Raw genomic sequence first — 24,455 nt, forward strand, 5'->3', positions numbered from 1 at the left:
AAAAACCGCCACAACGCTGCAACAGCAACGCGTACAGGAAGCTGCATCACCGCAACAGCAACGTGTACAAAAAGCTGCATCACCGCAACAGCAACGCGTACAAAAAGCCGCATCACCGCAACAGCAACGCGTACAAAACGCCGCGTCACCGCAACAGCAACGCGCACAAAAAGCCGCAGCACCGCAACAGCGCCGCGTACAAAAAGCCGCAGCACCGCAATGCGTACAAACAAGCCGCATTGCCGCAACAATGCACGTGCAACGCGTAATAAACGCCGCATCGCCGCAACAAAAATGCAACGCATACAAAACGCCGCGTCATCGCAAAAAGAGCACGCAAATAAAGCAACCGGCGCTACGCGTAACTACACGAAATGCGGTAGAGGTAGTCAGCTATAAAGATTAGACATGCGCAATCCAGACACTTACGCGCAGACAAGCAAACGGCACCAATTAGAAACCAATTGCATGTCAATGCGCATAATGTCAAAAATACATGGATGGGCGGAGCTGGAGGCGGCTACCAACTATCAAATATCATATAAAGCGCAGAAAAATAACGCTAGAAAAATTATATATAGCCAAGCCAAACTCAGCACTCACCCATCCACGATGCTAAAGGGGAACTCCTCGATCTCTGAAATCCTAGATATGTGAGATCTACAATAAATTAAAAACAACAGTAAGCCCAATAAAGTACAAAAGGATCATATACATCAAAAGTTACACAGTACAATAAATGTGAATACCATAATCATAAACAGAAACCAAGGTCCAACTCACGATTAAGACCCGCCCTCCCCATGGCATCCAATCGTTTAATCCATGCTGCTTCTCTCCGCAGCAATTCTTTTTGTTTATTACCTCTCCATTGTGGGGGTACCCCATCTATAGCCATTATCCTCAGCTGGGAAACATTATGTCCACAATCTCTAAAATGTTCTGACACTGCCTGACCCACCGTTTTATTCCTAATTGCTGATTTGTGTGATGAAATTCTCAACTTAAGGCACTGTGTAGTCATACCTACATAAATAAAACTGCATGGGCACTTGAGTAAATAAACAACATGATCAGAGTCACATGTGTAGTGCTCCCTGATATGATAAACAGTGCCCAAAGTAGGATGTTGGAAAGTATTCCCACGTATTACGCTATTACACATGTGACATGATAAACACGGAAACATGCCACCCCTACGTGAGCGAGCCCGTTCGCGTGGTGTCACCTTCGCGCGCAGCTTGTCGCGCAAAGTGGGGGCACGACGAAAAGACATCATTGGAGGGTACCGAAACTCCGGCACCCTCGGAAAACCATCACGCAATAAATGCCAGTGTCTCCGGATGACCCTAGCAATGCCATCACTGCAAGTGTTAAAAGTAGATACAAAGGGGATACGTGGTATCCCATCATGATTCCGTCGGCGCCGTGACCTATCCCTATGTAACACTTCTGAGGGATAGCCCCGCATACGAAATTTTTGCGATAATTCTTCCCGACGATCAACAAGCAACTCCGGCTCACTCACAATACGGTTAATCCGTGTGAATTGGCTTTCAGGAATGCCATCCTTAACCGAAATGGGATGAAAACTCCCATAATGGAGGGTGGAATTCCTGTCTGTAGCCTTCACAAATAGGTCAGTAGACAATGCTCCATCACCTTTTTTAACAAGAACATCCAAGAAAGCAATCTGTTCAAGGTCCCAGTTAACTGTTAGTCTAATTGCGGGGCACTGCTGATGGGCTGAAAGGATGAAATCATCCAAAGTATCACGCGGCCCCCTCCATATGCAAAACACATCGTCGATGTAACGCCACCAACAAAGCGCATGTTTACGAAAAAGGGGGTTTAAGTAGACAAAAGTCTCTTCATATAGTCCCATAAATAAATTTGCATAGGAGGGGGCCACGTTAGAACCCATAGCAGTACCCCGCAGCTGACCATAATACCGCCCTTCAAATTCAAAGTAGTTCTCTGTGAGCACAATCTCCAATAATTTAATCAAAAACTTTCTCTGTGGTACAGTACAATCTGACTGTGTCATTAAATACCAGTCTACAGCCTCTACACCCCCATCATGAGGGATGGAGGTGTAGAGGCTCTCGACATCCAAGGTCACAAGAGCTACCTCATCATCCAACACAGGTAGTGCCCTCAATCTGTCCAGAAACATATTGGTGTCTCTTAAATATGAATCTAGAGACTGCACCATGGGCTGCAGGAGTTTATCAAGATATCGTGCCAGAGGAACAAAGACCGATCCGACTCCCGCCACAATCGGCCGCCCCGGAGGGCAGACCAGAGTTTTATGAATTTTTGGTAGAATATAAATATGCGGCGTAGTCGGATCGGTCTGTTGTAGATAGGTGAATAAAGATTCATCTATAACATCTCTGGCAAGAGCCTCCCTTAGTATTCCCAAAATGAGTCTCTGAATCCGAGGCAGAGGATCACCCTGTAAGATAGAATATACACATTTATCGGATAGCTGTCTTTCAATCTCAGACACATATTGACAGCGATCAAGCACAACAACAGCTCCACCCTTATCAGCAGGGCATACAATGATGTTATTATTATTGTGCAGAGCACTAAGGGCAAGCTTATCTTCCCTGGACAAATTATGGGACACTCGAAAGAGTCCGCTCTTAAAGTCACGCTCAATATTAGCAACTTCTTCACTGACACGAGTAACATACGTATCAATCAATGAGTGACTGGGTGGCTTGAAGGTACTTTTGTTACGTAAACCAGTATCCTTCAAGCGTAAAGCACTGTTCTCAACAGTCTCCACATTTCTTGATACAGTGCCCTGTGGAAAAGTACTGAAAAAATGTTTCAATTTAATGGAGCGAAAAAAGCGATACAAGTCCTGTTCAAGTAGGAAAAAATCAGGTAGAAAAGTGGGACTAAAAGATAAACCAAAGTTAAGAACATGTTCCTTAGCTTCAGATAATGTGTAGGAAGAGATATTTACCACCAAATTGGAAGTCACATTCTGCCCCTCCTGGGTCGTAAGTTCATGGGGTTCCTGGGAGGCTTGTTTTTGGGTCCTCCGCCTATGCCTCCTACCCCCTCTCCTCGTCCTTGTTCTTGGGGGCGGTTTGGAGAATTCTCTCTAGATGTAATAACATCCTCCGAACCTGATGACCCGACTCCTGAACCTCCACCAATAGGGTACTTCCTCCCTGGTGTCCTCCTGGGGCGTCGTGGTGGTCTATTAGGAGATGGCGTAACTTGCTTTTGCCATGGATACACGTAACCATCAGTATAATCGGATTTGTCACGATTAAATTTTGAACGCTTGACTTCTTCTTGATTTTTCAGATGTTCCTGGAGTTTTTTATCCACAGATAACATATATTTGTCATAGTCCTCCTGAATCATGAGGTCTTTCATCTGTTTTTGTAGGGATTCCACTTTCCCATCTATGACAGGTATCTCTTTCTGAATCCTCACAATCGTGTGGAGCATGGCATCGTAAGAGGCTTTATTCCAGATCCTAACCCATACAGCACAGAAGTCCGGATCTTTAGGAAATAATAATGGTGCCACATGCGAACGCATCGCCCGTGGTATTCTGTGCGTTTTGCAATATTCCGCCAGCGTTTTGGCATGCACCTCCAAGGTAACCTTTATTTTCCTCAGATTCTCATACTCCACCTGAAGAGGCTTGACATCTGGTTTAGAAAGAAAGGCAGTGTCAGTTTCAATGGACGCCAAGATGGAGGCGGCCTGGGTTCCAGAGTAATAAAAAGTATCTTCCACAGATGTTGCTGTGTCAGCCATGGTGCTCTACCGGAAGTGGTACAAATAAATTTCTTCCAAGTGCACTTGGAAGAAACTTACTCCACAGTAGTAACTCAGAGAGAAGGGAGACATAAAGAACATAGCAGTGGCGGACACAGCCAGCAGTGGGCCCCTGTGCAAAATTGTAATTGTGGGCCCCCTACGACCTGCGGTGCGCGTAGCGCGGCGCGGCAAAATATGGGCGTGGCTACAAAAAATAGTGGACAGGCAAAAAAAATGGGCGTGGCAATGACCGGATGAGGGCGGAGCTAACTGTAACTTAAAGCGAACCCGGGCTGAGGGTTTATTTCCTTTTAAACAATACTAGTTGCCTGGCGGCCCTGCTGATCTATTTGGCTGCAGTAATAAACTGAATTACACCAGCAACAAGCATGCAGCTAATCTTCTCAGTTCTGACAATATTGTCAGAAACCCCTGACCTGCTGCATGCTTGTTCAGGGTCTATGGTTGAAAGAATAAGAGGCAGAGGACCAGCACGGCAGCCAGGCAACTGGTATTGCTTAAAAGGAGAGAAATATGGCAGCCTCAATATTATTCTCACCTCAGGTTCCCTTGAAAAGTGCAACACAAAGACAGTGGGCCCAAGTTTTGGTGACCCTTTCCCCAGAAAATTCACATAATTGTGCAGGTTTTCTCAAGAAAATACACATCATGTCGGCAGATATGCCCAGAAAATACGTGCAATCATGTCGGCAGATATGCCCAGAAAATATGTGCAATCAAGTCGGCAGATATGCCCAGAAAATACGTGCAATCATGTAGGCAGATATGCCCAGAAAATACGTGCAATCATGTCGGCAGATATGCCCAGAAAATACGTGCAATCATGTCGGCAGATATGCCCAGAAAATATGTGCAATCAAGACGGCAGATATGCCCAGAAAATACGTGCAATCAAGTCGGCAGATATGCCCAGAAAATACGTGCAATCAAGTCGGCAGATATGCCCAGAAAATACGTGCAATCAAGTCGGCAGATATGCGCAGAAAATACGTGCAATCAAGTCGGCAGATATGCCCAGAAAATACGTGCAATCAAGTCGGCAGATATGCCCAGAAAATACGTGCAAACAAGTCGGCAGATATGCCCAGAAAATACATGCAAACAAGTCGGCAGATATGCCCAGAAAATACGTGCAATCATGTCGGCAGATATGCCCAGAAAATACATGCAATCATGTCGGCAGATTTGCGCAGAAAATACATGCAATCATGTGGCAGACCTGCCCAGAACGTACACCTGCTAATATAAATAAAAAAACAAAAACATTTACTCACCTGCAGCAGCAGACCTTCTGTCCCAGCCTCCATCCGGCGCGCAGCTCCCATGGGTGGTTGGGTGGATAGGTAGCCTGGTGGGTGGGTGAGTGGGTGGGTGGGTTGGTAGCCTGGTGGGTGGGTTGGTAGCCTGGTGGGTAGGTAGCCTGGTGGGTGGGTAACTAGCCCGGTAGGTAGGTAGGTAGGTAGGTAGCCTGGTGGGTGGGTGGGTAGGTAGGTAGGTAGCCTGGTGGGTGGGTTGGTAACTAGCCCGGTAGGTAGCCGGGTGGGTGGTTAGGTAGGTAGCCTGGTGGGTGGGTAGGTAGCCTGGTGGGTGGGTAGGTAGGTAGCCTGGTGGGTGGGTTGGTAACTAGCCCCGTAGGTAGCCGGGTGGGTGGTTAGGTAGGTAGCCTGGTGGGTGGGTAGGTAGCCTGGTGGGTGGGTTGGTAACTAGCCCGGTAGGTAGCCGGGTGGGTGGTTAGGTAGGTAGCCGGGTGGGTAGGTAGGTAGGTAGCCTGGTGGGTGGGTGGGTTTGCCGGGTGGGTGGGTAGGTAGCCTGGTGGGTGGGTTGGTAACTAGCCCGGTAGGTAGCCGGGTGGGTGGTTAGGTAGGTAGCCGGGTGGGTGGTTAGGTAGGTAGCCGGGTGGGTAGGTAGGTAGGAAGCCTGGTGGGTGGGTGGGTAGGTAGGTAGCCGGGTGGGTGGGTAGGTAGCCTGGTGGGTGGGTTGGTAACTAGCCCGGTAGGTAGCCAGGTGGGTCGTTAGGTAGGTAGCCGGGTGGGTAGGTAGCCGGGTGGGTAGGTAGGTAGGAAGCCTGGTGGGTGGGTAGGTAGCCGGGTGGGTAGGTAGGAAGCCTGGTGGGTGGGTGGGTAGGTAGCCGGGTGGGTAGGTGGTTAGGTAGCCGGGTGGGTAGGTAGGTAGGTAGCCGGGTGGGTAGGTAGCCGGGTGGGTAGGTAGCCGTGTGGGTGGTTAGGTAGTCGGGTGGGTGGTTAGGTAGGAAGCCTGGTGGGTGGGTAGGTAGCCGGGTGGGTAGGTAGGTAGGAAGCCTGGTGGGTGGGTAGGTAGCCGGGTGGGTAGGTAGGAAGCCTGGTGGGTGGGTGGGTAGGTAGCCGGGTGGGTAGGTGGTTAGGTAGCCGGGTGGGTAGGTAGGTAGGTAGCCGGGTGGGTAGGTAGCCGGGTGGGTGGTTAGGTAGTCGGGTGGGTGGTTAGGTAGGAAGCCTGGTGGGTGGGTAGGTAGCCGGGTGGGTAGGTAGGTAGGAAGCCTGGTGGGTGGTTAGGTAGTCGGGTGGGTAGGTAGGAAGCCTGGTGGGTGGGTAGGTGGTTAGGTAGCCGGGTGGGTAGCTATCCTGGTGGGGGGCCCGACTCCTATCCTCCCTCCCTCCCTTCCTCACCTCGGGGGGCCCCCTCCCGATATGCGCGGCGGGAGAGCGAACAGCAAATGCAGGAAGTCTTCAGGGCTCTCCAGGCAGACGCTAGAGGCCCAGCCGCTTAGTCTCCAATATGTCTCCAACTGGAGACATATCGGAGACCAAGTGGCTGAGCCCTCTAGTGGATGCCTGGAGAGCCCTGAAGACTTCCTGCATTTGCCGCTCGCTCGCTCGCTCTCCCGCCGCGCATATCGGGAGGGGGGCCCCCCGAGGTGAGGGAGGGAGGGAGGATAGGAGTCGGGGCCCCCCGGGGGGAGAAAATTATAAAAAAAAAAATATAAAAAAAAACAAAAAAACTTAATGGGCCCCTGAAGAAAACGGAACTTCAGGGGCCCTCGTGCGGCGGCACGGCCGTATGTCCGCCACTGGAACATAGCATAATACTGTTTACACGTATTATTCCTTCCCCAACACCCAGTGCTGCAAGCAATCCTCTCGTGTGTATCCACCAGCATTCAAGGTCTCACAGGTCCTCACCATTCAGCATGGCTGCCAAATCACAGACAGCTCTATAAGCCTTGTGGCATCACCAGATGAAAAGTGCTCCTTCTAATGCCAGGTGTCCCAACACCACTATAGATAGACTCTCACCTTCTTAAATTGCCATCCAAATTATAAGACAGCACATGCGCTTAAGTAAGTCTCATAGCATCAACCGCTTCAAACAGTGTTCCTCCTCAACCCAGGTATCCCAACACCAATGCACGTGGACTCTCACCTTCTCGAATTGCTATCCAAATTATAAGACAGCAAATGCGCTTATTTAGTCACATCAATCCCGCTTTTCCAGCAGATAGATCCTCATCACGGCAAAAGCATCATGTCTCCTAACAAACAGCCTTCTAGCAGGGCAGCAGGCAGGGAGCTGTGTGTGTGACTCAGAGGTTTTCCAGAAAACCTCTGAGTCACACACACAGCTCCCTGCCTGCCTGCCTGCTGCCCTGCTAGAAGGCTGTTTGTTAGGAGACATGATGCTTTTGCCGTGATGAGGATCTATCTGCTGGAAAAGCGGGATTGATGTGACTAAATAAGCGCATGTGCTGTCTTATAATTTGGATAGCAATTCGAGAAGGTGAGAGTCCACGTGCATTGGTGTTGGGATACCTGGCATTAGAAGGAGCACTTTTCATCTGGTGATGCCACAAGGCTTATAGAGCTGTCTGTGATTTGGCAGCCATGCTGAATGGTGAGGACCTGTGAGACCTTGAATGCTGGTGGATACACACGAGAGGATTGCTTGCAGCACTGGGTGTTGGGGAAGGAATAATACGTGTAAACAGTATTATGCTATGTTCTTTATGTCTCCCTTCTCTCTGAGTTACTACTGTGGAGTAAGGACATATTGAAGCTGTGAGCGCAGTGTCTTGGTGGAATATCTGGATTATTCAATACTCAACCTTCTTCATCTGTCCTCAGCATTTTACACTGTTGGCCACACCTAACTCCTACAGATATTTTCATCTGAAGGTATAAAGGGCCTCACTATCTCCTGGATTTGTTCCTATCTCTGTGGAGGGTCTTTCACAGACTTTTACTCAAATCAGATATCCTCTCCACATCCTTTGTGGGGGTGCCTTAGGGCTCTGTCCTTGCCCTGCTCCTCTTTTCCGTCTACACGCACGGTCTTGGCAACTTAAATAACTAATTTGGTTTTTCAATACCATTTATATGCAGATGATACGCAACTGTACCTCTCAACCCCAGACCTTAACTCCCTCCTTACGTGTGTTCCTAATTGCTTGTATGCTATATCCTTTTCCATGATGAGTAAAATGGAACTAATCTTTTTTCCACTGTTTTTGTGCACTTATCTGCGTGCTATAACAATAAAAGTAATAACACCTCTATAACTTCAGTTCTGAAAGCATGTTGCTTAAGAGTATTATTTGATTCTTCTCTTTTACTTATCCCTCACATTCACTCTCTAACCAGATCATGTCTTCTCCAGTTAAAAAATATATTTCTCATTTAACCTTTTCTCACTTCATGCTCTTATAATTTCTTGTCTTGACTATTGTAATATACTACTGAATATACTACTACTAGTACTAACTGATGGCCTGGCATTGCCCAGTAGTACTAACTGATGGCCTGGCATTGCCCACATATTTATTTGGCTGGTGTTGGCTCTGTCCACGTTTTCTAACCCTAATACAGAATTACTCAATGACCTAGTTTGTGAGCTTTGCGGTCTTTGGCATCAATAATTTGCATTGAAATGAAACAAATCTGATTGGCTGTGGCTCCTCCCCCTTTTCTGAATTTGAACTCCAGTAACCCAATGACCAACTTAACCAAGTTTGAGGCTTGTGCAATTAACAGTGCAAGGATGGCAGCAATTAAATATTCCCCTTGAAAATCAATAGGTGAATTTTGATTGGCTTTTGTAGGCTCCACCCACTTGAAAGGTTTACTATGCATTTATGTGACGTTAGGATGTCAGTAGGAAAGGAAATGAGGGACATCATTACCTTTTCTCTGATCCTTGCTCTTTCTAGTAATGCAGTGAGCATCTTTCCTAACCTGGTCTATGCCAAAAACATATGGAAGAAGATAAGGACAGTGTTCAGAAGTTGTTCAGAACTTAATACATTATAGACATGTGGTTTTTTTTGTAACTCAAAAACTTGATGTGCACTCTATAGTTTACATACTTGTATAGTTTATATAACAACACTAAAAAAACAACTTAAATGTTGCAACATATGACTAATATTTTGAAAAGCAGAAGGCATTTCTATATGCCAGGAAATCTTTACAAGTCATTTTAATTCATCATAGTCTGGCAAAAAAAAAAATCCAATTAAATATTTCTTTTAAATTGTTGTCTAAGCGTTCGGTAAGTTGTTCCAATCATGTGTTTAATTGTTTAAGTCTGAAAGCATAATGCTAACCTTGAAAAAACGCACATTAAAACAAATGCCAAACAAATCTGCCAGTATTATGACAAGATGCATGAAGAAATCAATTGTTTCATAATCACCGGGACCTTGAATTATATATTGCCAATTGATTCTCCCTGCTAGAAACATAATTCTTGTTGTACTCCGCTAAGAGTATAAGAACGTACAAAAAACAGAATGTTTGAAATAAAATAATAATAATACTACTAATAATAATAAAAATTAATAATGATAACAACAATTCTAGTGGTTAGTCTTTACAGTCTTTAAAGTATACACGAGTCATAATAAAAGTGTTCCATTTTACTTACCTGGGGCCTTTAACAGCCCCCATGGTCTTGTAGGTCCCTCGCTCTCCTCCCGGTCCCGTTCCTTGATATGCTGTGTGGCATGGCAAAGTCTACTACTATGCATGCACTGACCCAACAGCACACCTCCTCGATTGTGCTCCCATGGCTGGAGGCATTCTGCACATGCACGGTTATGAGTCTTTATGGTCTTTATATGCACAGAATGCTCTCAGCCATGAGAGCATGGTCAAGGAGGCATGCCACCGGGCCAGCGCATGCACAGTACTGAGCAGGACTGGTTCTAGACTTTTTGCTGCCTGAGGCAAACTTGTGAGATGCCGCCCCCGGTAGTATAATTGCCCCCAGTATAGGTAGCCTGGAGGGGGTAACAGCCAGGAAGGGGGGCTATTAGCTCTGTGTAAAAGTATCAGGCAGCGGGCGGGACATTTTCGAGGATATTGGCGTGCGAGCATTTTTTAAGGGTACAGGTAAGTATTTCTTGTTAATTAAGAATATGACAATTATTTTCTCATGGTTGTGTTTTTATTTCATTTAACCCTTTGTGGAAATGGGTAAGGGGTACTTTGTACCCCTATACTCATTTCTCCTGGGAGGTGGGCAGGCTTCTGTAGACCCCTTCTTAAAGGGGACTCCCAGATGCCACCATGAACCTCCCCAGGGAGTAATCGCCCCCACCTCCTCCTGGAGCACCGGAGGTTGGGAAGAGCCCCTTGTCCATGCATTAGACAGGGCTCTGGGGGAGGGGAAGGCTTGGCCGCCCCTCCCCCCGGAGCCTCCCCATACCATGGACCATGCAAGCTGGTATAGCTCAGGGTGCGAAGCCCCAGTCGGCCTTGGCTCTGCATTCTTGCTATCCCAGCCAGCATGGGGACAAGGGGTTAAATATGCTCAGTAGGGGGGGACCCCACTTCATTTTTTTTCTAATTTCCCACCCTCTAAACATAAAAATAAAAAAGTTTTTAAAAATAGTAAAAGATTATTTTTTCTCACTGTTCTTTGTAACATATCCTGCAAATTTTGTGTTTCTAGCATGCAAGGGGGCTTTGCTATTAACTGCTAAAGTCGGCGGGTTTTGCTTCATTAACTAACTGTCATCAAACATTAACGTTTTGGAGTGGCCCAGCCAGAGTCCTGATTTGAATCCTATTGAGAATCTGTGGAAAGAGCTAAAGATCAGGGTGATGGCAAGAAGATCCTCCAACCTGAAAGATTTGGAGCTCATTGCTAAAGATGAATTGGCAAAAATACCTGTGCAATTATAGGAAGCATTTGATTGCTGTAATAGCAGCGAATAAAGGCTTTTCTATTGATTACTGAGAAGGATATGGATAATTTTGGATAGGATACTTTTTGCTCGAATGTAAATAAAAGGTGAGAAATGTTTTTTTTTTCCCCACAACAATGCTTTTGTACATCGTCTAATTATCTTTTGGGAGACATATATGTCATTTCCCATCAAAAAAATTACTTGTTGGTTGAATAAAAATAACTTTAAGTTAAAATTTGCCAGGGGCATGAATAATTATGGGAAGCACTGTAAATGTTATGTCTTGTCTTGTTTTCCAAGACCCCCTAACTCAGTGATCTGCAAACTTGTCTCTCCAGCTGTTAAGGAACTACAAGTCCCACAGTTCCTTAACAGCTGGTGGAGAGCCCAGTTTGCAGATCACTGCCCTAACTAATCAGACCTTTTGTGAAGCCTCTTCTCCTTTTGATTGTAAAGCTATACCTCTCCATGTTGTTTGCTGTATTCTGGCCTGCTTGAAGAGATGCTGTGAGAAGCATCTGCCCTTTTGAAACTCCTTTGCACTACTGCTGTGTTATTGTGGCTGGATAGTGAACTGGTTAGTAAGCCAGCACCTATTCAGCAAGTAGACCATGGGCAAGACTCCCTGACAGTGCTACTGCATACTGATCGTGCCCTTTGAGTCCGCCAGTAGCACTACAAGTGGGATATCAATGTTCTGTGTCTTGTCTTGCCTTACCCAACTACATTTATAGAATAGGCCAAAAGGTACACAAGGTGATACAGCCTGCTTAAATCAGTCACTGTGGCAATTCAAATTGATGGGGCTTATTTGAATTGGGTCAGTTAGTGACCCTCCCCCACCACATCATTTCGCCAAGCGTACATACGTAGGCAGCAAAACCTCAGTTGAACAAAAAAGCTCAAAGAAGGACAATTCTCATAGTATCTCTCACTCAAGAAAAATCATCAAAAAAAGATAAAACAGATAATGGTGTCAATTCACCAGAGGTTACCAACCTATTTATCTCTTGGGAGGTAATTTACCTCCTGTGATATCTCCAAATAGCAATTCTCCAGAAGTATAGGGGAAAATATCGACAGAGAGAAATGCAAGAGATAAATGTGAGATAAGTATGAGATAAATAAGTGATAGTTAGTAGTTAGTTTTTCTCCAAATTACAATTCACCAGGGAAGAAAGGGGGTGTGGCCATTCGTTATTTTTTCATCTCTTTATCCCCTGAATGAACCTGGAGATATTGTGGTTTTCACACAGCAGCTGCTGCTGCTGTGGAAGAGGGAGCCTTTTGAGCTTACTCTGTTAGGCCTGGTGCACACCAAAAACCGCTAGCAGATCCGCAAAATGCTAGCAGATTTTGAAACGCTTTTTCTTATTTTTCTGTAGCGTTTCACCTACCATTTTGCGATTTTGTGAAGCGTTTTTGTTGTAGTAGATTTCATGTATTGTTACAGTAAAGCTGTTACTGAACAGCTACTGTAACAAAAACCGCCTGGCAAACCGCTCTGAAGTGCCGTTTTTCAGAGCGGTTTGCGTTTTTCCTATACTTAACATTGAGGCAGAAAGGCCTCCGCAATCCAAAATCTGCAGCAGCCCGGGAGTATGCGTTTCTGCAAAACGCCTCCCGCTCTGGTGTGCACCAGCCCATTGAAATACATTACCCTAGCGTATCCGCAGCCGCAAGCGTATCGCAAAACGCAGCCGAACCGTTCTGGTGTGCACTAGGCCTTAGAGCATGCTTCTATTATGAGGAGACGAAGGCGCAGGAGGTGGGTCTGTTTAATCGCCCCTCGTATTTTTCGTGAGAGAACAGTTCTTGATAATTTTACTGAGACAGAGGTGGTGAAGAAGTTCAGACTCACTCGTGATATGATTTATGATATGATCCGGCAGTAAAAGGCGGGAATACTCTGGTCAGGTAGTGGTAAAACTCCGCCTCCTATGCACAATGCTTCACCTTCAAGCTTACAGAGAGGAAAAGTATCCCATGTAAATCATTAATACCAATTACCTAACTCTCTGCTTTCTCACACTTTCCTCATGCATCTCTCTATTATCCCCTGCTATCAAACACTTTTCTCTCTGTCCTCTCACACTGGTGAATTGACTCCAGAGTGTTAAAATACCTCATGAGATAAACTACCTACCTTTTTTCTCTTAGTAAATCCTCTCTGGTGAATTGACGCCAATGAGTATTTTTTTTTCAATTACATTTATCTCATAGTTTAAATAATTTATCTTACAAGTAAAGTAAACTATAAAAGGGGAATAACAGATTTTTTGTTTCTGATTCCGGAGAAGTGATGACATAGGCCTCAATTCACGGAGTTTTATCAAACACTTTATCAAACGTTTGATAAACGTTTGATAAATTACCTCATGGGTAAAATCTAATTTTGAATTCACTAAGGTGTTATATATTTATCGAATGTTTTACCGATAAAACGTTCAACAAATATATAACACCTTAGTGAGATTTTACCCATGAGGTAAATTATCAACGTTTGATAAAGTGTTTGATAAACGTTTGATAATGCTCCGTGAATTGAGGCCATAGAAGTGGAAGTATTTCACAAAAAGGATCCATTCAATTTATCATCACTGAAACATTTGACAAACAAAAAACATTAAATCTTTGTTGACTCAACCTTGAGTTAATCGGTACAGGAACAGAACATTCAATTATTTACCAGCTCACTTTACTAAGTTTCTTGACCGTTTGCTTTTGCCCTAAATGTGCTTCCACGATGATATGTATCTTACATTTAAACATTCTATTGGTCATATTCATGAAATATCTGTGAAAGGTGTAAGGATTGGGACTAAGTACAGCATATGGAACAATAAAAGTACCTTAACATCAAAATGCCCTTTAACACTAATAATAAAAAGTAAAAAACAAGACAAAAAACAACATTAAATGCATAGTGAGGTCTATAGATACACCAATGCAACATTTAACAGTAGACCATAATATCCAATAATGTAGGTCATACCTTATACATTATGGAATTGGAAATATCTAAATATGAGTCTATGGTATAAAATTGAAGCTTTCTCAGTTAGTGGTGCTGCTGTTTCCAGCATTGAATGTAGTATTTTAAAGATTGGTCTTTGGTAGGGGCCACACTTACTCCCACGTTTTTTGGTGCAAAGTTGTTTTTTCCAGCGCTCTGTGATCAGTCTGTAATTTTCTGCAATTTCCGATTCTCTGAATTGTGGTCAAAATACACTGTAAATCGAAACATCACTGTAAATCGAAAAAGCACGGAAAGCGGAATGTGAACGAATACAAAAAATTCTGATTCCCGAGCAGGCAACTGACTTCAATGGTGATTGTGTTTTTTCTTCCTTTTGCTGCATGCTGCAAAACACATGTGATTCTTGCAATATGATCCCTGCATTACTTTATAGTAGTCTGAAGTAAAAACTGCATGTGCTCTGCCACTCGTTTAAGAAACTCTCTGGAAATTATCTTTTGGGGATTTCTAAATTATGAATTATGGGTTTTAGCACAATCATTTTAAAGAGTTTTTCCTTTCTTTTTCCTTTCTTTGAGGTGGGGTGAAAGGAACCATTTGAATTTGCCATGGAAAAATATCTATAATCTGGGATAGAGCCATTGATAGAAAAGAGTAGACTTGACCTAAGTTGTTTAGGGTAGTGGCGTATCTAGGCAAGCACTGAAATTGCGCACCTTTTGGGAATGGGAGGTGGAGTGGTGGCGTGAGTGACCGGGCTGCCAACCTAATTTCAATTCTTCCCTGAACAGAAAAGTAAAAAAATAAATAAACAAAAAATAAAAAAATACTGACAGCCAATCTCCATGGGAAAATTCTGGGAGACCTAAATTGTGAGCATGGTTACAATTTTAATTCTTATTTTATTGTTATTTTTTTTGCCTGCACATTTGAGGCCATTGAGTAAAAAATGCAGTTAACATGACAAGTGACAAATGCAGCGAATGCAAGGCCAAAGTAAGAGATCAGCTATTGTGAGGTTCCCATGTGACAAATGCAGCAATCATGGAATCAGGAATCAGGAATAGTTTATTTCGCCAAGCATGACTGGGTCATGCCTGGAATTGGGTTTGGCACAGTACATTCAGCTCAGAAGAGACATCAATCGATAGCATAGAACAGCAGGAGCAAAAGTTTACAGTTACACATGTCAGTAGCAGAGAACAACAGGAGCAGAAGTTTACAGTTACACATGTCAGTAGCAGAGGATTACATTTGCATTACAGTTGCATTTACATTGTACGTACCATTTACATTGTACATACTATAGCGGCAGTTAGCTCTGTCCATAACAGATCTATATATCATAGGGGTGCACTGATGGGAGTATGTGGAGGGAGTTCAGAAGGCTGACGGCTGAGGGGAAGAAAGAATTACTATGCCTAGCCATCTTTGTGGAGATGGCCCGAAGCCTCCGTCCCAGTGGCATCGGACGAAAGTAACAGTGGCCCGGGTGAGAGGGGCACCTAAGTAACAAATGCAGCAATCATGAGGTGCTCAAGTGAACAAAGCAGCAATCATGAGGGTCCCAAGTGTGAAATGCACCGATTATGACATGCCCAATTGACAAATGCAGCTACTAAAGCACTACAAGTGACAGACTACCCCACACAGACAGCAGTATAAGTCACTGACACATCACACACACAGCACTACAAGGGACAGACTTCCTCTCACTGCACTGCAAGTGACAGACAGAATTGCAAGTGACAGGCTCTTCCAACAAAGATAGCACTACTAGTGGCAGACTCCCACATACAGACAGCATAAGTGACGAACTCCCCCACACAGACAGCAGTATAAGTCACAGACACATCACACACACAGCACTACAAGGGACAGACTTCCTTTCAATGCACTGCAAGTGACAGACAGAACTGCAAGTGACAGCCTGGCTCTCTCAACACAGATAACACTACAAGTGACAGACTCCCCCACAAGGACAGAAGTAAAAGTCACAGACACACCACACACATAGTACACCCTTTCACGGTATTGCAAGTGACATATAGAACTAAAAGTGAAAGACTCCTCCAAACAGACAGAACAATTGATAGACTCCTCCCCTCACACACTCACATACAAAGCACTACAAGTGACAGACACACCACTCAGACACAGCACTACAAAGGGACAGACACCCTCCCCCACACGCAGCATATATGACAAACTCCCTTCACCCCATCCCCAACTCACACACACAGCACTACAAGTCACAATCCCCTTACAAAAAATATGTAAGTCTAGCTTGTGTGGTGGAGTCTGTGATTAGCATTGCTGTGTGCCTGTCTTACAGTTGCCCTATTCTCTCTGTCTTTACACTGCTCCACTTTCTCTTTCTAGCCACACTCAGTCACAACCTCACCTAGCCCAGGATATGTGTGCCGATCTGTGCCGATCTGTGCACATCTTACACAGCACAATGTGAAAAGGTGGATTCTGGACATGGTTGCTGCAGGAAAAACAAGTAGGCTGGTTCTGGGTAGAGATGGCTCGAACCTCCGATTTTAGGTTCGCGAACATTGAACGCAAACTTCCGCAAAAGTTTGCGTTTGTGCGAACCATGCGAACCGCAATAGACTTTAATCGGCAGGCGAACTTTCAAAACTACAAACACTAATTCTGGCCACAAAAGTGATGGAAAAGATGTTTCAAGGAGTCTAACACCTGGAGTGGGGCATGGCGGAGTGGGATACACGCCAAACGTCCCGTGGATAATTACAGATTTGATGCACAGCAGGGTTTTAAGGGCAGAAATCACATTGAATGCTAAATTGGAGGCATAAAGTGTTTTAAAACATCTTGCGTGTGTATACATCAATCAAGTAATGTAATTAGTGTACTGCTTCACACTGACAGACCAAACTCACTGTGTAACGCACCGCAAACAGCTGTTTTGTAGTGATGGCCGTGCTGGACTGGTGCTCACCATCGCAAGAGTGCAGGTCATGGTGGTTTTCAAGCCCATATGGTCAGGCTGAGGTAGCTCAATGACAGAACAACAGTGACTGAGTGTCCAGCTGATCGAATTTGGTCTGTCCACAATGAAGCAATGACCTTATTATCTTGGGTCTGGTGTGCCCCCCAACACCCTCATATAACCAGTCATTGTTTCATTGTGATACGCAAGCCCCTTCATCATGGCAAGGTAACGATCACGAAGGGGAATTGACACATATATATGCCTTTTGTTTTGTTGTTGCAGCCGCAGTGCAGTCAGAAAAATTAGGCAGGCATGTAGATGCACCAGAAAAAAATATTATTGTTTTTATTAGCAAATCCAAATGGAGTCCTGGACCCTGTTGGTGGTGGTGGAGAAGGCAATCAAGTGGCCTGCAGGAAGAGATGTTGTGTGGGGACCAACTTAGTCTTCGGGCAGGCCTGACCGTGCTTTGCAGACCAGGCATCCATGGTCAGATGGACCCTTGACCCTATTCTGTGTGCCAGAGATGACACCACTTGCCTTTCAACATCACGGTACAGTTTGGGTATCGCCTTTTTTGAGAAATAATTGCGGCCTAGTATCTTCCACTGCGGTGTGTGGCTTTGATTTGTGTGCTGCTTTTCCTCATGTGGTCATACCATTGCAGTTTGTGCTTTTTCATCATGTGCCTTTGTAAGGCAGTTGTCCCTACGCGGGTCTTGGTCTTTCCACAGCTCAATTTTCGGTGGCAGAGAGTACAGATGGTTTCGCTCTCATCTGAAGCAGACACACAAAAAAATGTCCACACCGCTGAGCCCTGGGATGATGGCACTTTGGTGATGGCTGCCGAGTGCCGACTGAATGTTAGGTGTGGTGCCAGAATCAGAGCAGGAGGAGGAAGATATGTCACGTTTCCGTGCGGAAGCTGAGGTAGATGAGGTGTTCTGTGTTAAATAATCAACTACATCCTGACAATATTGGGGGTAGATGGCATGTGCCTTCTTCTGAACACTGTACTTTGGTCGAGGGCCACACAAAATCAGCACGACTTCGAACAGACCTGCCGGGTGGCCTGCCTCTGGTTCAGCCTTGCCTCTGCCTGTTGATTTGTCCATATTGTGGGGGATGAAGTGAAAGGTATGCAGAGCCTGGCACAGTATAGCAATTAGCAAGGGCCAGCTGTGACAGACAGGGCTGTATATGCAGTGTCAGTGGGCCACACAAAAAACATATGCAGTGTCAGTGGGTCACACGCACAAAAAAAAACAACACATCACAAGAACATTAGCTCTCAAAAGAGCTCTTTTGGGGTTCTTTTCATCAACAAATATCAGCAAGGAGCAAGCTAACAGATCTCCAAACTATTGCTTTCCCAATCTCTTCAATGTCTCTCCCTTCTCTTACTAATACAGCAGCACACAGAGTGAAAAAATGGCCGACGCTGCTGCCTTTTATAAGGGGAGGGGAGGGCTCCAGGAGGTAGTGCAGCCTGATTGGCTGCCATGTGTCGGCTTGACTGTGATGTAGAGGGTCAAAGTTTAGCCCAATGATGTAGTATAAGGGGCAGGTCAAACTCGCATAACGTTCACGTTCGGCCACGAACGCGAACTCGCGTTGTTCGCGTGAACAAGTTCGTGTTCGAACTGTTCGGGTCATCTCTAGTTCTGGGTGGCTGTGCTGATGGAGAAAGAAAGGGTGCCGGAACTCGCCTGTCATAAGCTAGAGAGTGAGGCTTCTTTGCTGTACTGATAGAATGAACAATCTGCACCCACAACTGTTTGGAGAATGAGGTGTCTATGGCACACGCCATGTGTGCACCCCAGTAAATACACCACTGGTTTAAAGGACAACTCAATGAGTGGGATATGGAGGCTTCCCTATTTATTTCCTTTTAAACTATACCAGTTGCCTGTCTATCCTAATGATCCTCTGCCTCTAATATTTTTAGCCATAGACCCTGAACAAGCATGCAGAATATTAAGTGTTTCTGACATAATTGTCAAATCTGACAAGATTATCTGCATTCTTTTTTCTGGTATGATTCATACACTGATTCAGCCAAAAGGACCAGTAGGGCTTCCAGGCAACTGTTATTGTTTAAAGAGACTCCGTAACAAAAATTGCATCCTGTTTTTTATCATCCTACAAGTTCCAAAAGCTATTCTAATGTGTTCTGGCTTACTGCAGCACGTTCTACTATCACCATCTCTGTAATAAATCAACTTATCTCTCTCTTGTCAGACTTGTCAGCCTGTGTCTGGAAGGCTGCCAAGTTCTTCAGTGTTGTGGTTCTGTGATGCATCTCCCCCCTCCAGGCCCCTCTCTGCACACTGCCTGTGTATTATTTAGATTAGGGCAGCTTCTCTCTTCTCTCTTATCTTTTACAAGCTGGATAAATCCTCCTCTGAGCTGGCTGGGCTTTCACATACTGAGGAATTACATACAGGCAGAGCTGTCTGCACTCTGCAGGAAGAAACAGCCTGACACTTCAGTGGAAGATAGCTGCAGGGGGAAAGAAACACACAAATTATCTCTTGAGATTCAAAAGGAAGGGTGTATACAGCCTGCTTGTGTATGAATGTATTTTCTATGTGTGGACATACTGTACATCAACCTACTTCCTGTTTTGGTGGCCATTTTGTTTGTTTATAAACAAACTTTTTAAAACTGTTTTTAACCACTTTTAATGCGGCGAAGAGCGGCAAAATTGTGACAGAGGGTAATAGGAGATGTCCCCTAACGCACTGGTATGTTTACTTTTGTGCGATTTTAACAATACAGATTCTCTTTAAAAGGAAATAAATATGACACCCTCCATAATCCCTCTCATTACAGTTTTTACAAGTAGGTAGAGAAGAGTAAATATTCTATTAAACCTTGGTTGGATATAGTAACTCATAAAACATAAAAACAATCACATTTTGATTTAACATTTCATAATCTATATATATAATAGAGTAAGTGCCTCAACCTTCAAGCAAGAAGAAGAAGTAGCGCCCTGCCCCCAGGGCCGGTCCAAGCAAGAAGAAGGGGCTGGTCCAAGCAAGGAGAAGAAGTAGTGTCATATCAAACCAAGGGCAAAGAGGGATAATTTGCATATTCAGTAGTAGTGCATTGTGGGTAACCACAAATATTCACTTATAGCTGAATTATTGCAGATTTGCTTCGGTTTTAAGAAGGAAAATTACACCAAGCTTTGCTTTTCTTAGTAGGAGGGCTTTTTGGTCTCTTTTATCGTCCTATACATGCTTAGTAGTTTGGGTCACCCTGAGCTGCTTGGTTACTCTGTTGTACTGGTCCAAGCCCTATCTCACACAGCCATATCAAACCTTACCAAGTACAGATGAGGACCAAAAGTCTGAAACAGACTGTCACATGTGGGTTTGATATGGCTGTGTAAAAGTTAAAGCTATAGGCTTGCTATACACCAGTGGTTCTGGATGCTTGCTTGGCTTACTAAAGGTGAAAAGGAATTATTTGCATATTTAGTAGCAGTGCATTGTGGGTAACCCCAAATGTTCACTAATAGCTGAATTATTGGATATTTCCTTCTGTTTTAGGAAGGCAAATTACACCAAGCTTTGCTTTTTTTTAGTATGAGGTCTTTTTGATCCCTTTTATCCCCCTATACAAATTTCGAGTGGTTTGGGTCACCCTGAGCTGCCTGGTTATTCTGTTGTACTGGTCCAAGCTCTATCTCATACAGCCATATTAATCATTGCCATGTACTGATGAGGACCAAAAGTCTGAAACAGGCTGTCTACATGTGTGTTTGATATGACTGTGTAAAATTTAAAGCTATATGCTTGCTATACACCAGCGGCTCTGGATGCTTGCTTGGCTTACCAAAGGGGAAAAGGGGTAATTTGCATATTTAGTAGCAGTGCATTGTGGGTAACCACAAATGTTCACTATGGCCTGAAACACACCAGAGGAGTTTTTCTGAGCGTTTTGAGTTTTTAAATCTGCTGCTAATGTTATCCTATGTGTCTGTGCACACTGGAGCAATGAGGTTTTGTAAAAAACCCCATAGCATTACATTGGGAAGAGCTTTTAGAGGTTTCAAAACCTCTTCCCAATGTAATGCTATGGGGTTTTTACAAAACCTCATTGCTCCAGTGTGCACAGACACATAGGATAACCTTAGCAGCAGATTTAAAAACTCAAAACGCTCAGAAAAACTCCTCTGGTGTGTTTCAGGCCTTATAGCTGAATTATTGCAGATTTCCTTCTGTTTTAGGAAGGCAAATTACACGAGGCCTTGCTTTTTTTTAGTAGTAGGGCTTTTTGGTCCCTTTTATCGCACTATACATTCCGAGTGGTTTGGGTCACCCTAAGCTGCTTGGTTACTCTGTTGTACTGGTCCAAGCCCTATCTCATACCGCCATATCAATGCTTGCCAAGTACAGATGAGGACCAAAAGTCTGAAACAGGCTGTCACATGTGGGTTTGATATGACTGTGTAAAATTTAAAGCTATATGCCAGCTATACACCAGCGGCTCTGGATGCTTGCTTGGCTTACCAAGGGGGAAAACGGGTAATTTGCATATTTAGTAGCAGTGCATTGTGGGTAACCACAAATGTTCACTTATAGCTGATTTATTGCAGATTTCCTTCTGTTTTAAAAAGGCAAATTACACCAATACAGTGTGCGCCGCGGCATTGCAGGAAGTGACGACAGTGGAACGCACGATGGAACATGGAAGAGGTGAGTCATCCCCGCCCACTGCCTCTTACTAATAGTGGCGGCTGCTACTGTGATTAAGCAGGAGGGGGAGAGCACATGGGGGACCCAGGTGAGGGGGTGGTTCCTGCTGAGCTTAAGCTGGAGGGGGAGTGCACATGGGGGACCCAGGTGAGGGGGGGTTCTTGCTGAGCTTAAGCTGGAGGGGGAGCGCACATGGGGGACCCAGGTGAGGGGGGGGTTCCTGCTGAGCTTAAGCTGGAGGGGGAGCGCACATGGGGGACCCAGGTGAGGGGGGGTTCCTGCTGAGCTTAAGCTGTAGGTAGAGCACACATGGGGGATCCAGTTGAGGGGGGGTCCAACCCCCCTCCCCGCCGCTGTGCCCAATACCCCCTTCCTGCCCTCTACCCTCTTATGCGGCGTATGCTACGTCGCGGGTCGGCTAGTTAAATAATATTCACACTGTCATTCCACCATCACACACTCTGTAATATGAAGGACAGGGGAAGGAACACTGGGTTTAACCACTAGTAGGATTTAAGCCATAAGTCTAATAAATAAATAAAAACACCCATACTTTTCAAAAATTCTTCAATGGAATAAAGCACAAACACTGTTTTTAAACAATCTTTTATTTATTTCCCACAATGAGTTATACAGGGTATATCAAACTAACTGAATAATGATGTATGCATGAATTAAGTCATCCAGCCAGGGCGTTGCTAGGATCCTGAGGGATCTGGGGCACTTTTGGGCACTCCAGCCGAAAAATGGGTAGGGCCACGCAACAGAATGTGGGTGTGGTCATGGGTAGAACTAAATTTATGTGAACTTAACAGTGGTTTAAGTAGGCCTGCCCAGCAAAATTGTGGATGAAGCCCCTCTCTCCATTAATACAAAAAATAAATCTATAAATGCAGTTACCTGGCTTCTCTGCTGGCTGGTCTGACTTTCTATGGGCGGGTTTGCCTGCTGCCAGATTGTCTGGCAGTCCCCCCATAGCATTCCCTGACCATCTAGTGGACCCCTCCCATGCTCCCACGGGTCTCTTACTGGAACACCACAACTCCTAGCATTCCCCTATAGAATAACCACAGTTTCCTGCATGCCCCCATAAAGGCACCACAGCATACCCCCATTAAAGCATCACAGTTCTCAGCATGCCCGCCATTGAGGCACCACAGCTCCCAGCATGCCCCCATAGAGGTTTCACAGCTCTGACTCTGCCTGGGGGATATTCGAGGCACCCCAGAATAGATCCGTGGCACATGCCACTGATCTTTGTGGCTAGCAACGCCCCTGCATCCAGTATCGCATATCCAGCATCAATCAGCAGTCGTCTTGCTTGATTGCAGAGATGCTACCCACCAATCTTTGCAGTCTGCGTATACTAATAAATGATCTTTCCTATCATTTCTCCAAAAGCTTTGTGCAAGTACTCGTTTTAAGCTGTTAGCTGTCTGGAGCTGCCACCTGTCATTCACCAGCCTAGGTATCCTACAATACAAAATCAACTTCCGTCTTTCTGTAAGCACATATTTTGGTATAAAGAATATAACACAGGTTGGTGTTCTCCATATTCTCCTTTCTTTTACTGCATATGACAGCACACTGCCTTCCTATCCAGAAGAGCACCCCAGTGCAGTGGCAACATTCAAGTATTACATCCGACGTTTTTCTAGTGCTCACCAGAGACTCCTAATACACAGTTTGGGCTGTAACTAAGATCGTGTTTCAGTTTTTGGACCCTTATGTGATGAGTTTGACACCTTGTCCTAGAGCATGAAATGATTGCTTGTGTGCTGACTGCTGAAAGGTTCATTTTGGGAGCATTTCCATTCTAATGAATTGTATAAGAACAGGGAAAACATTCCCAAAATCGCTTGCAAAACGCCATCACAAATCGCTAGCGATTGCGATAGCGCTTTGTGCTTTCTAGTGTGTTCCAGGCCTTTGAATGGCTGCAGTTTACATTTTACCAGTGAAATTTGTATTTGTCTCTGCCCGCTGATAACCCGGCATTGCCCGGATATGTATTTGGCTGGTGTTAGTCGCACCCACTTTTTCTAACACTAACACACAATTACTCAATTACTCAATGACCAAGTTTGTGAGCTTTGCGGTCTTTGGCATTAATAATTTGCATTGAAATGAAACAAACCTGATTGGCTGTTTATGACTCCACCCCCTTTTCTGAATTTGAACCCCAGTCACCCAATGATCAACTGTACCAGGTTTGAGGCTTGTGCCATTAACAGTGCAAGAATAGTAGTAAATACATATTCCCCTTGAAAATCAATGGGTGAATTGATTGGCTTTTGTAGTCTCCACCCACTTTTCTGAATATTAATCCCAGCCACCCAGTGACCAACTGTGCAAAGTTTTGGAACCCTGCCATTAACAGTGTAAGAATGGTTGCAGTTTACATTTTCCCAGTGAAATTTGTATTTGTCTCCGCCCACTTTTTGGTTATGGGGATAAAAAGTACCCTATATGTTATTCCAGGTATTCTTTTCTTTCCTAGTGATTACATTGACCACTCAACCACTCAACCACAGAGATCACAGAGAATGCTATGGAACTCATCTGCAAGTGCAAATGCAAAAAAACAAAAAGCAAACAAAAAAAAAATGTTACAAGGCCACCGGTCTGTTAGCTGGAAAAATCAAAGTTCTATTTTGGCAACTACTTTTAAAGTGAACAATGAAACATTAACATTTGTATAACACTTTATTCCTGTCAGACTTAGCTCTAGAAAGCTGCAGCCACTAAGGGCTCACTCAGAAGGCAACTATTGAGCAAGCATTAGGATGTCTCACCCAAGGACTCCTTAGTGAACGAATAGGTACTGGT

This window comes from Hyperolius riggenbachi, chromosome 2, assembly GCF_040937935.1.
Source record: "Hyperolius riggenbachi isolate aHypRig1 chromosome 2, aHypRig1.pri, whole genome shotgun sequence".
Lineage (NCBI taxonomy): Eukaryota > Metazoa > Chordata > Amphibia > Anura > Hyperoliidae > Hyperolius > Hyperolius riggenbachi.